Source organism: Camellia sinensis, chromosome 6, assembly GCF_055761805.1.
Source record: "Camellia sinensis isolate YWXY chromosome 6, ASM5576180v1, whole genome shotgun sequence".
In the NCBI taxonomy this organism is placed as follows: Eukaryota; Viridiplantae; Streptophyta; class Magnoliopsida; order Ericales; family Theaceae; genus Camellia; species Camellia sinensis.
In genome coordinates, this window is record NC_138966.1 from 69,712,381 (window position 1) to 69,725,882 (window position 13,502).

Consider the following 13,502-nt stretch of genomic DNA (forward strand, 5'->3'; position numbering starts at 1 on the left):
GGTTACATCACTGGTGACAAGAAGGCTCCTGCTGTTAATGATCCGCTGTTCGACAGTTGGGACGCTGAAAACTCCATGGTTATGACATGGTTGGTCAATTCCATGGAGGAGGATATAAGCTCTAATTACATGTGCTATACTACTGCACAAGAGTTGTGGGATAATGTTAGTCAGATGTATTCTGACCTAGGAAATCAATCTCAAGTTTTCGAATTAACTTTGAAGTTGGGAGAGATTCGTCAAGGAGATGATTCCGCCACCAAATATTTCAATTCGTTGAAAAGGTTGTGGCAGGATCTTGACATCTTCAACACATACGAATGGAAATCGGTTGACGACTGCAACCACCACAACAAAACTGTGGAAGACAGCCGTATTTACAAGTTTCTTGCCGGCCTCAACATTGAGTTCGATGAAGTGCGAGGAAGAATTATTGGCAGACCTCCTCTCCCATCCATTGGCGAAGTATTTGCCGAAGTCAGAAGGGAAGAGAGCCGAAGGAGCGTCATGCTTAAGAAAAAAGGTACTGGTGAATCGACTGAAATTTCTGCTTTAATTAGCGATGCTGCAGCCAACAAGGCTGCAAATTACCAGCGCAGGTTTGATGTAAGCCACGGGTCTGGTGTGATTTTTGCAACAAGCCTCGCCATACACGCGAAACGTGTTGGAAGATCCATGGCAAACCTGTCAACTGGAAAAGCAGCAAACAAGGAGAGAAGAATCGTGGCTTTCCTACCGCTAATGAAGCCGATTCAGGTCCCTTCAACAAAGAGCAGATTGATCAACTCTTAAAGCTGATAAAATCCAACTCCTCATCCGGTACTCCTAGTGTTTTGTTGGCACAAACAGGTAGAAATCCTAAAGCCTTCTCTTGCCTAAACTTCTCTCCGTGGATCATAGATTCCGGTGCCTCCGATCACATGACTAGTTTTCCCATTTATTTAGTACCTATTTCCCTTGTTCTGGTCATGACAAAATCAGAGTAGCCGATGGTAGTTTTTCACCTATTGCAGGAAAAGGATTTATTAAACTAACTGAGAAAATTAATCTCAATGTTGTTCTTCACGTCCCCAACTTAGCCTGTAACCTTTTGTCTGTCAGTAAACTATCTAAGGATTCTAATTGTCGTGTTACATTTTTTGAATCCCATTGTGAATTTCAGGACCAGAACTCGGGGATGATGATTGGGCGTGCTAGGATGCTTGAAGGTCTTTACTACTTTGATGAAGTACCTGTTAGTAATAAAAAAGCTCAGACCTTTAATAGTACTAGTTCAATCTCTGTTCGAGAAAAAATAATGCTATGGCACTATAGGCTAGGACATCCTAGTTTTCTTTATCTGAAACATTTATTTCCAGAATTATTTAAAGGGATTGATTGTTCTTCTTTTCATTGTGAAAGTTGCATTTTTACAAAATTTCATCGCTCTACTTATTTGCCAAAACCTTACCAGGCTTTCAAACCTTTTTATTTGATTCATAGTGATGTTTGGGGCCCTTCTAAAATCACTACTCTTTCTGGTAAAAGACGGTTTGTTATATTTATTGATGACCATACCCGCTTATGTTGGATTTATTTGATGAATAAAAAATCTGACGTGACAAATTTATTCACAAATTTTTACAATATGATTGAAAACCAATTTCAAACCAAAATTGGTATTTTACATTCTGATAATGGAACAGAATATTTCAATGAGCAGTTGGGTGAGTTTTTGGAAAAAAAGGAGATTTTTCATCAATCTACATGTCGGGATACCCCTCAACAAAATGGCATTGCAGAACGAAAAAATAAACATTTACTTGAAGTAGCACGTGCTATAATGTTTTACATGCATGTTTCTAAATATTTATGGGGTGAAGCAATTTTAACAGCCTCTTATTTGATAAACAGGATGCCTACAAAGGTGTGAACATACAAAACACCTTTTGATTGTCTCAAAACTTTTTTTCCTGATACGAGGTTGTTTTCTGATTTACCCGCCAAAGTTTTTGGATGTACTGCCTATGTTCATGTTCCCAGTCAATTTCGTTCAAAACTTGACCCCCGTGCTATAAAATGTGTTTTTTTGGGTTATTCCTCAAACAAAAAGGGGCATAAGTGTTTCGATCCTCAAACCAAGAAATTTCATGTGAGTATGGATGTGTCATTTGTGGAAACAAAATCCTATTTCCCCAACACTTCTCTTCAGGGGGAGACAAGTGGAGTAGAAGAGCATTTTTGGGATATTTCTATCCCGCTCCCCAATGTCATTTATCCTCCACAAAAACCACATCTGTCTGATAATGATCACTTAGGAGAACCAAGTTCTATGGTGCCTAGTCAAGAAGATTCTTGTTTAGGGGGAGAAGTACTACAAAATGATCTAAATTCTGAGCTTCAGGTTTATACTAGGAAGCGATTTCATCTGAGGAATAATGACCCGAATGTCCATCCTAATGACCCGAATGTCCACCCGAGTTCTGGCATCGAAATTTTAGGTAATCCTATTCCTTCTATTTCCGACCTTGATGTTCCTATAGCAATTAGGAAAGGTGTCCGAAATTGCATTAAACATCCTATTGCAAATTACCTCTCCTATCAAAGACTGTCTAAAAACCATAGAGCTTTCACATCTAGGATTTCACACTTGTTTGTTCCAAGGAATATACAGGAAGCATTGGATGATCCGAATTGAAAATTAGCAGTCATGGAGGAGATGAATGCTTTAAGGAGAAGCGGTACTTGGGAGATAGTTGATCTACCCAAAGACAAGAAAACAGTTGGGTGTAAATGGGTGTTTACGATAAAATGTAACGCAGATGGAAGCGTTGAGAGATACAAGGCGAGACTGGTGGCTAAAGGCTTCACTCAAACTTATGGGATCGACTATCAGGAGACGTTTGCTCCTGTTGCTAAAATAAATTCCATCAGAGTACTGTTATCTCTTGCAGTAAATTCAGATTGGCCTCTACATCAACTTGACATTAAAAATGCATTTCTCAATGGTGATCTTGAAGAGGAGGTGTTCATGAGCCTACCACCGGGATTTGAGCAGAGACGTGGAAGCGACAGAGTATGCAGATTGAACAAGTCATTATACGGACTCAAACAATCACCAAGAGCGTGGTTTGAACGCTTTGGAAAGGCAGTTATCAGTTGTGGCTTCTCGCAGAGTCAAGCAGATCACACAATATTTTATAAACATTCAAAAGGCAGTAAAATTACAATTTTGATTGTTTATGTTGATGACATCATTTTAACTGGTAATGATGAAGCAGAGTTAGCAGCCCTCAAAGAGAAACTCGCAAAACAATTTCACATTAAGGATCTGGGAACCCTCAAGTATTTCCTCGGAATGGAATTTGCAAGATCCAAGGAAGGTATATTCGTTAATCAGAGAAAATATGTTCTTGATCTCCTTAGAGAAACAGGTATGCTTGGTTGTAAGATGGTGGAGACTCCGATCGAGCCTAACTTGAAGTTACAAGCTGTTAAGGCTGAAGAAGTCAAAGAGAGGGAACAATATCAGCGACTTGTAGGGAAATTGATTCACTTGTCTCATACGCGGCCTGATATTGCCTTTGCAGTCAGCATGGTAAGTCAGTTCATGCACTCACCAGCGGCAGAGCACTTTGAGGCCGTTTATAAGATCTTAAGATATTTGAAAGGAACTCTAGGAAGAGGCTTACTGTTCAAGAAACATGGACATCTTCAAGTTGAAGTATACACAGATGCAGACTGGGCAGGAAGTGTTACAGACAGGAGATCAACATCCGGATACTGCTCCTTTGTAGGTGGGAACCTAGTTACATGGCGGAGTAAAAAACAGAATGTGGTAGCTAGAAGTAGTGCAGAAGCAGAGTTCAGAGCTGTTGCCCATGGAATCTGTGAAGTAATGTGGATTAAAAGAATTCTTGAAGAATTAAAGCTTTCTCACTCGACACCTATGAAGGTCTATTGTGACAACAAAGCAGCTATATCTATAGCTCATAATCCAGTTCTACATGATCGCACAAAACATATAGAAGTGGATAAACATTTCATCAAGGAGAAAATCAATGCTGACATAATCTGTATGACCTACCTTCCAACAGGTGAACAATTAGCTGATGTGCTAACGAAGGGACTACACAAGAAGCAATTTGATAAGCTGACTAGCAAGCTGGCTATGGAAGATATCTTCACACCAGCTTGAGGGGGAGTGCTGGAAATTTGTGTTAATGTATATAATAAGATAGTGGCATGTATATAATATGATAGTGGTGTTGGTGACAGATAGTGGCATGTATAGAATATGATAGTGGTGTTGGTGGCAGATAGTGGCATGTATATAATATGATAGTGGTAGATAGTAGTAATACATAATATGTAAGTGGCATATAATGGGTTATAATGATGTTTGTAATATCTCCTATATAAGGAGTGTCATTTGGTCTTGTAAGATAAGAAGTTTTGAATATAACAGAAATATATTCCTTCTTCCTCATATTTTCGGAGTTCTTCTTCCTCATATTTTCTAAGTTTTAGACCAGCCAGTATCATTATTATGTCATAATAAAAAGGCTTATTTGAACAAGCATAAAACAAACTGAAAATATAAGAAAGAGTGTACATATTGAAACATAAAACATAAAAAACAATAATAATAATAATAATAATAATAATAATAAAAGCAAAAGCAAAAGAAAAATTAAAACTAAGGAAAACAATTTAACGAGAAAACAAGATGTGTCCTTGATACAAGTATTGAAAAGAAAGAAACTGAGTACCAAGAACCAATAGTTGATCAAACTCACATCCTGGCTTCAAGACAGATTTCATCAAACCCACAAGCCCTGTGCAGCAGTGCCTTGAAAGTCAGTAAACAATGAAAGAAGGCAGCCTTGAACAACCCTTTCTTCTTGAAGACAGAAAATATACCTTGGTGATCTGACAAATGTTCTGCAGAAATTGTACCCTTGGTGTAACCTTTTGCATTGACACCTACTATTGCTGCATGAGGGGTTACTCACTCAACCACTCCAGAAACAATAGTGCCCAACTTGGCCACATCATCATCAGTAACCCTGCCAGTAGAAAATCTCAGTTGCGGTACACTGTTCAATGTGAAAAATGCAATTCAGGAATTGACATATATTTCCATTACCATACATGACTGTAGATTATGAGTATCAACATTTTATGTAACAAACAAGGAACAAGATTTCATTTTGTTTCAATGAAAATGACCGAAACATTTCAGTTTTCCAAGAAACCAACACAAAACTGGTTGAAAACCAAAATTCTAGTGTTTCCACCAAAACACATTGAAACTCACCAAAACACTACGAAATACACGGGAACAATTTGTTAGAGACCCATTAGGAGTCCCTAGCCAAAATTGTTTGTGTTTTTCCATTTTGTAAAGAAAAAGAAACAAGAAGTTTAGAAACAAATAAAACATGTCAAATGTGATAAAAGAAATATGAGAAAGTAGAATAGAGAAATAGAGAGATAAAGAGAATAGAAACAGGACATTTTTGAGCTATTTATTGTCTTCTACTGTATTCACAGATATCTTCTTCTCCCCCTCTTCCCTAGTACTTTTAGTTTTTCTCTTAACAAAGACAATCCCCACTCCCCAACCCAACCATTTCATTTATCATTTGCAAAGAATCATAGACACAGATAAGGATGTGGACACAAGACATGCTCATTTTAAAAAAAATAGGGACACGGATACTGCGGGACAAGGCAATAAAATATTTTTCATATATTTTAATTTTCTATGTAGATTAATATTACATCCGGAAACAATCAAAATTAACAAAAACTAATACTAATTCAATATTAAAATAAATAAATAAATCACCTTTAAATTAACACTTATCGTTTGTATCTTTTTTTATGGATGATAGATGAAGTATTTAAATCTAAGCAAAAAGAAATAAACATTCAACATCCAACATCCAACATACATCAAAAGCACTAAAGCAAGCGAGAAAAAAAACTACTTCGCATGTCCCCGGCATGTCCCCAGAGCAGTGTTTTAAAAAGCTCTAGGTGTGAGGTGCAAGGCGAGGCACGTGCCTCATCAAAGTGAGGCACAAGTCGTAGACTATGAGTAAAATTTTAATATAGGCAAAGTTTTCAACATAAGCAACTATTTCTAAAATTTCAAAAAACATAGAACTTTCAATATTCTAAAAATCATAAAAATAACATTCAACGTTCCGAAAATTTCTCAAAAATAATATTCAACCTTACTTTATCCAATACTACCTATCTTCCTTCATTAATTTATTGACGTGATTCACTTCTTTTTTAGATAAGAAACTTGCAACATATAGTACCTTAGTGGTTTTGATTTTAAACCGGGACCAAATTGCCTGATAGCTTCAATCATTGGCCCAACGTTGTCCTAATTCACTACATTGAAAGGAATGCCAAAGTCATATATCCATATTGCAATCCAAGAGCTTTTTCTCAATCCCTAAGGGTTTTTTAATATAAAAATTGGGGCTCAAAGTACATGTTTATGTTTGTCGGCGGCGGCGGCAGGTTTGGTTGTTGGTGCCACTAAGTTTGATGTGGTTGGTTTGGTTGGAACGGAATCGACGAACGTTTCAAGAGGTTCATCATTGTGTGTCCTGGCTAGAGTCGTTTATTATTTGTTGGTTGGAAAGGAGGACAGGTTCGGATTTGTTTGTTCTTTTTTGATTTTTTGGATGATGTTATTGTTTAGGTGTTGTTAGTTTTTCACCCCATGCCGAGGCTCTTTTTGTATTCTTTTGCATCATCTTGATGCTCGCTCGATAAATTTAGTTTATTTATCATAAATAAAATTAAATAAAATAAAATAAATTAAAGGGGTTATGATTCCCTATGGCACACACACACAAAGAATAAGGATGGAGCAAAAAAATGAATGAGGCAGGCACCTCACGCCAAATCCTAAGTCACGGACCTCAAATCCGCCATTCCTATAGCACCTTGCCTCAAGTTGTCTAAGGCACCTCAGTGCACTTTGCGCCTAAGTGCGCGCTTAGGCATGTATTTTAAAACACTGCCCCAGAGTGTCCTTGCTGTGTCCCCAGTGTGTCCCCTAAAAAGAAATCAATTAAATAAAGGGGCACACCTCGTAACGTGTCCAATGCGTGTCCCCGCCATGTCCCCGTGTCTAACACGACTACAACACTTATTTTCAATTGTCGATGCTTCATAGATCATCTATCAATATTTATTGATCATTGTTGAAACATTGTTTTTTAACTTGTTAGAAAGAAACTTCTAATCTTATCGCTAAAGGCCTCCTTACACCTTAGAACCCCTTTGGCATTCATTTATTGCTCCCTTCATCCCACATTGTTCATCCTTATTTCCCATTTGGAATGTCCCGCAATGTCTCCTCTTTGAAAACTCAAAGCATAAGATTTTACAATTTTCCAAAATTATCTCTTATAAGTGACTAGGAATAGATTTAAGAGTGGGAATATAATTGCTATTTGGGAAACCATGTTGTTTGATTTTAAATTGAATGCATTAATGACATGCCTCCTTAAAATGCTGGAACTCCCAAATCAGACTAACATGTAAACCTTGTTTGGAAGGGATTTAATGTACATTTAGAATTATAAATGCTAACGTTAAAGACTTGTGGATTTATTTGACTTTAATTGAATTTTTTTTGTTTATATTAACATTTACTACCAAGTTTAATAAGAATGGATGAGTAGACCTCAACTACGTTTTAATCGTTAGGCTACATATGCATTTGGATAGCTTTTAGTTTTTCCATCAAACATTATTGTGCTTTTCCAAAAATGTTTACGATTTCCCTCAAATTTCCCAAACATTTCCATTTCCAAACTGACACGTTGAAACAAATTTGACCCCTGGTTACAAAGTAACCATATTTAACAAGTCACATGCTTTTTGGTCACTTATCATGTTAGAAAGTAAACACAAGATTTTAGCAAATCTTGTAGATCCATTTTAAATATACAACCAATATTATTACACAGTTACATACTATTACGTTCCATTTGGAAGGAGGGATTTGGTGAGAAAAGAAAAGAAATAGTGAGAATAGGAAACCCCTTTACTTGTGTGGATGGTTAAGTAGGTGAGAAATGATGAGAGATGGTGAGAAAAAGATTCTCACCAAACCTATGTTTTGTTTCTCACCAAAAGCGGTGAGATTTGGTGAGAAAGGAATTGATTTAATGAAACTTTTCTAAGATACCAAAATTACCCTTATGAAAAAACATAGCTTATTAATATGGACGGTTATTTTAGTGAAATGAAACACAACACTTTCCTTTCTTTTTTCTTATTTACTCTATCCAAACAAGAGAGGTGAGAAACCACATTATCTTCTCTTTTATTCATCCAAATATAATGGTGAGCTACGTTACACGGACTCTTTGTTTTTTGAGAGGTACCCGTGTTGACATGACACAATATGGGTACGGGTGCTGAATACTGTTAATTTTAGAGAATACCATATTAGGGAATGATTAGGATATCATTCCCTATCTATATTAATGAAGATTAATAATTACAAGGAAGCCCTAAGGCATAAAATAATTACAAAATAATAACCCAAATAATCATATATTATTCTAACACTCCCCCTCAAGCTGGTGTGAAGATATCTCTCATGCCCTACTTGTGTAAGATGTCATGAAATGGCTTACTCCCAACTCCCTTGGTGAGGATGTCAGCAAGTTGTTCACCAGGCTGCACAAAGGGAGTACATATTGCGCCACTAGTTAGTGAGTTTCTCCTTAATGAAGTGGTGATCAATCTCAACATGTTTTGTCCTGTCATGTTGAACCGGATTGTATGCAATGTTGATACCGGCCTTATTATCACAGTATAACCGCATGGAGTCTGTCTGATCAATACCTAGATCACTCAACAATAACCTGATCCATAAGAGCTCACACACCCCTTGTGCCATAGCTCTAAACTCAGCTTCTGCACTCGACCTGGCAACCACATTTTGTTTCTTACTCCTCCAAGTAACTAGGTTGCCTCCAACAAAGGTGCAATACCCTGAAGTCGATCTCCTATCAGTCACTGATCCAGCCCAGTCAGCATCTGTATAGGCTTCTACACGAAGATGATCATACCTTGAAAAATAAAGACCCTTACCAGGGGTAGACTTCAAGTACCTGAAAATTCGCATGACAGCCTCGAAGTGAATCTGATGAGGAGCATGCATAAACTGGCTAACCACACTGACAGCAACAGCAATATTAGGACGAGAGTGAGATAAGTAAATGAGTTTACCCACTAATCGCCGATAGCTCCCCCTGTCAACAGTTGCTCCTCCTTCATCATCCCCTAATTTCTGATTGGGTTCTAGTGAAGTGTCCCAGGCCTTGCAGCCAAGCATCCCAGTTTCCTTCAACAAATCAAGCACATACTTCCTCTGTGAGATAAATATCTCATCCTTGGAGCGAGCAACTTCAATTTCCAAAAAATACTTCAAGCTCCCCAAGTCTTTGATCTCAAACTCACGGGCTAAATATTTTTTCAACAGAGGAATTTCCTCACTATCATCACCCGTAAGAACTATGTCATCTACATAAACAATGAGGGTTGTAGTCTTACCAAGTGAGGAATGTTTCACAAATAAGGTGTGATCTGCCTGACTCTGTTTGAAGCCATATTTAAGCATAGCTTGAGTGAATCTCTCAAACCAAGCTCTCGGAGACTGCTTGAGTCCATATAATGACTTTCGAGATCCTCAAAACCAGGAGGAATGTCCATATATACCTCTTCTTCGAGGTCACCATGGATAAAGACATTCTTTACATCAAACTAATGAAGTGGCCAATCTAGATTAGCTGCTAAAGAGAGAAGCACTCTGACTGAATTCATCTTAGCCATGGATGCAAAGGTCTCCTAATAGTCAATGCCATACGTTTGAGTAAACCTTTTTGCCACAAGTCTAGCCTTGTAACGCTCAATAGAACCATCCGCTTTGTGTTTCACAGTATACACCCATTTGAATCCCACCGGTCGTTTGCCCTTAGATAACTCAGTCAATTCCCAAGTACCATTCTTCCTAAATGTTTTCATTTCCTCAATCATGGCAAGTTTCCACTCAGAGGTAGCTACTAGCAAGAGCATCCTGAAAATGGTTAGGAATGCTAACAGATGAAATATTGGACACAAACGCTTTATATGAGGACGACAAATGAGAGTAGGACACAAAATTTGAGATAGGATGTTGAGTACAAGACCTCACACCCTTTCTCTTGGCAATCGGAACATCAAGATCAATGGACTCGAGAGATTCAAAGTTACCTGGACTCTCATCAGAAACAGGAGATGACAGTGGAAGAGCAGAAGTGGTCTCTTGTATGCAGTTAACTTTCTGTCCGTCTTTGTCCCTGACAAAAACTTGTCATTCCCTATCCTTGGTGACATTGGGTTCTGCAGTCCCAGTATGACATGGTGGTGTAAGAACAACTGGTTCCACCATAGGAATCACTTCACACCAAAGCTCCCCCTGAAGGGAGGACTGTGACACCGGAGAGGACAAGAAATAGGACTGGGACTCAAAGAATGTGACATCCATGGACACAAACCGGTTACGAGAAGGAGGGTGGTAACACTTATATCCTTTTTGAGTAGGAGAGTACCCAAGGAAAACACATTTGAGGGAGCGAGGGTCCAACTTACCACGAGTAGGAGAGTGATTATGGACAAAACAGACACAACCAAATATTTTATGAGGAATAGAAAACAAGGACTGGGAACCTAGGAGGACTTGAAGAGGAGCTTGTTTTTACAAGATGTGAGTAGGGAGATGATTAATAAGATGGGCAACGGTGAGAACGGCGTCGCCCCAGTAGGACCGAGGCATACTCATAGAAAAACACATGCACCGAGCCATGTCAAGAAGATTGCAATTCTTGCATTCCGCCACCCCATTTTGTTAAGGGATATAGGTGCAAGAGGTCTGATGGATAATGCCATGAGTAGAAAAATATTGCCCTAACCCAGAATCTATGTATTCACCCCCATTATCAGAATGGAATATTTTGACAGTGGCCCCAAACTGAGTACAAATCATCCTATGAAAATTGTGGAACACAGAGAAAACCTCACTCTTGTCTTTCATGAGATACACCCAAGTAGTACGAGAAAAATCATCAATAAATATAACAAACCAACGATGACCTTTCATAGACACAACACGAGATGGATCCCAAACATCAGAATGTATTAATGAGAAAGGAACTAAACTATTATTAAAACTGGGAGCAAAAGAAGCTCTGTGTTGCTTGCCAAGCTGACAAGACTCACAAAAGAAATTCAAACACATTATTGTTTGAAAAAATAGATAGAAATAAATGCTTAAGTAAAGAAAAAGAATGATGCCCAAGACGCCAATGCCACAGCCATATATCATCGGTGGTAGTAGGACGCATGGTGGAAGAATGAGCAAGCTTGTCCGGTTGATCCAGGAAGTAAAGACCATTTTCTGCACTACCACTGTCAATCGTCCTCCTCATGACAAGATCCTGAAGAAGACAATTATCGGGAAAAAATGTCACACTACAATTCAAATCCTTTGTAATACGACTCAAGGATAGCAGGTTAACAGAAAAATTGAGAACATGAAGAACAGAAGAGAGAGATAAAGTAGGAGTGACATGGACTAAACCTTTCCCAGAAATAAAAGAAACAGCACCATTTGCAATCCTAACTTTGTCCTGACCTGAAGAGGGCTTATAGGCAGAGAAGAGATCAGAGGAGCCAGACATATGATCTGAAGCACCAGAATCAATAATCCAAGGCAAAAACTTATGAGACAGGAAAACACAAGGAGAAGAGACTAAGTTACCTGAGCGGGCAAATGACGAGGAAGATGTACTGAGAGCAGCAAAAGACCGGCGGTCTAGCAATTGATGCAGAACATTCTCAAGCTCATGAGTAGTCATGCCAGAGAGATCATCAGAAGCCTGGCAAACGGAAGCAGAATTAGAATAAAGTGTATCAACGACACTAGACTGATGAGCTCGGGGATAGGAGCCACGTCCTCTAGACTGGCCTGACCGACCTCCTCTAGAACCAGACCGATCACCTCGACACCCGGATGGAGTCCCATGAAGCTTCTAACACATCTCACGAGTATGCCACAGCTTCTTACAGTAATCACAGAATACAAACTCCTTAGCGGCAGACGAAGGAATGGGAGTCGGGCTAAGGCCATCTCGAGAGGTAGACAGTAATGCTAAGCAGTCAGTAGAGACAGGGGACATCATAGCAGACCGGCGACTCCTCATTCTGGACATAGGCAAATGCCTCTTGAAGTGAAGGAAGAGTATCCATACTCAGAACCCGACTCCGAACCGAATCATACTCCACATTGAGACCGGCCAGAAACTAGAAGACCCTTTTCCTGTGCAATAAACTTCCTGTACCCGACAGAATCAGCAGTGCAAACAGGCTTATAGTCCTGCAGGTGATCAAGACGTTTCCAGCCGTTGGGGAGGAAGGTGAAGTACTGAAGAACCGTCTGCTCCCCCTGAATAGAGCTCTCAGTAGAGCGACGTAACTCAAATGCCTGGGAGAAATTCCCTTTGCGGGAATAGGTGGTAGCCACAGCATCCCAAACATCTTGGACAGTCTCTATACACAAGTAGCCCTCGCCAATGTCTGGTACCATCGAATGAATAAGCCAACCCATAATCAAAGAGTTGGTAATCTCCCATTAGTCATAACCCGGGTCAGTTGTACTGGGTGCCTGTATCCTGCCATCCACATACCCCATCTTCCCCCTGCTCTTCAAAAACATAGTCAAACTCTACGACCACGCGAGATAGTTCTGACCATTAAATAAAGAGGTGGTGATTTTAAGACTAGGGTTGGGGTTATCAGTCATAGTAGTAGGTATAGGGAAACTCTCACTCCTGGGTGTCTGAGAAGTACCGAACCCACAACAAAACTAGTGTCAATCACAAACCTGGAAGGTGGTGGTGGTGGTAGAAGGAAAAACAAACAACCACTATGACAGTAAAGAATTAACAACTCTTACTATTTTCTTCTTCTTTTTCTTTTTTTTTTTTTTTTAGAAAAATAAAACAAATAGTGCTGGGTTATATACCTAGGTTATATAAACACAGAGCAAACAAACAACTCAAGAGTGAGAGACAGAGAAACGAGACAGACAGAGAGAGGAAGACAACAAGAGAAGCAAAGCAGAGGAAGAGTTGAGCAGTTGAGAGAAGCGAGGTAGGGTAGCGGAAGGGGCAAGGCAGTCGGCTGAAGCCAACGAAGACTGAGGAGCTGTCCGCTGAGTCATCCAGTGGTCGACGAAGATAGCACAGACGACAACAATGAGCCGAGGGTGATTCAGTGGTCCACGTTCATCACACCAGGTGAGTTCCGAACCCTAGGTGAACCGAAACCCCTCAGGCTTGACACGAACGAAGCCAACGAAACCAATAATGACGATGATTCGAATGTGATTCGGCTTGGTTGGCTCCGGAAGTGGGATGGTGGCTCCGGTGGGTACT

The 13,502-nt window shown here is 39.4% G+C and overlaps 1 pseudogene across 1 annotated transcript in view; it reads right to left on the bottom strand.

Moving 5' to 3' along the window:
• The window catches only part of LOC145789341 (rRNA biogenesis protein RRP5-like), a 78,841-nt pseudogene that overhangs the window by 21,809 nt on the left and 43,530 nt on the right, over positions 1–13,502 (bottom strand). The window contains exons 15-16 of the transcript XR_014332426.1: positions 4,903–5,048; positions 4,752–4,817 (exon numbers count right to left, since the gene is read on the bottom strand). The product of XR_014332426.1 is annotated as an rRNA biogenesis protein RRP5-like (transcript). The remainder of the gene's footprint in view (positions 1–4,751; positions 4,818–4,902; positions 5,049–13,502) is intronic.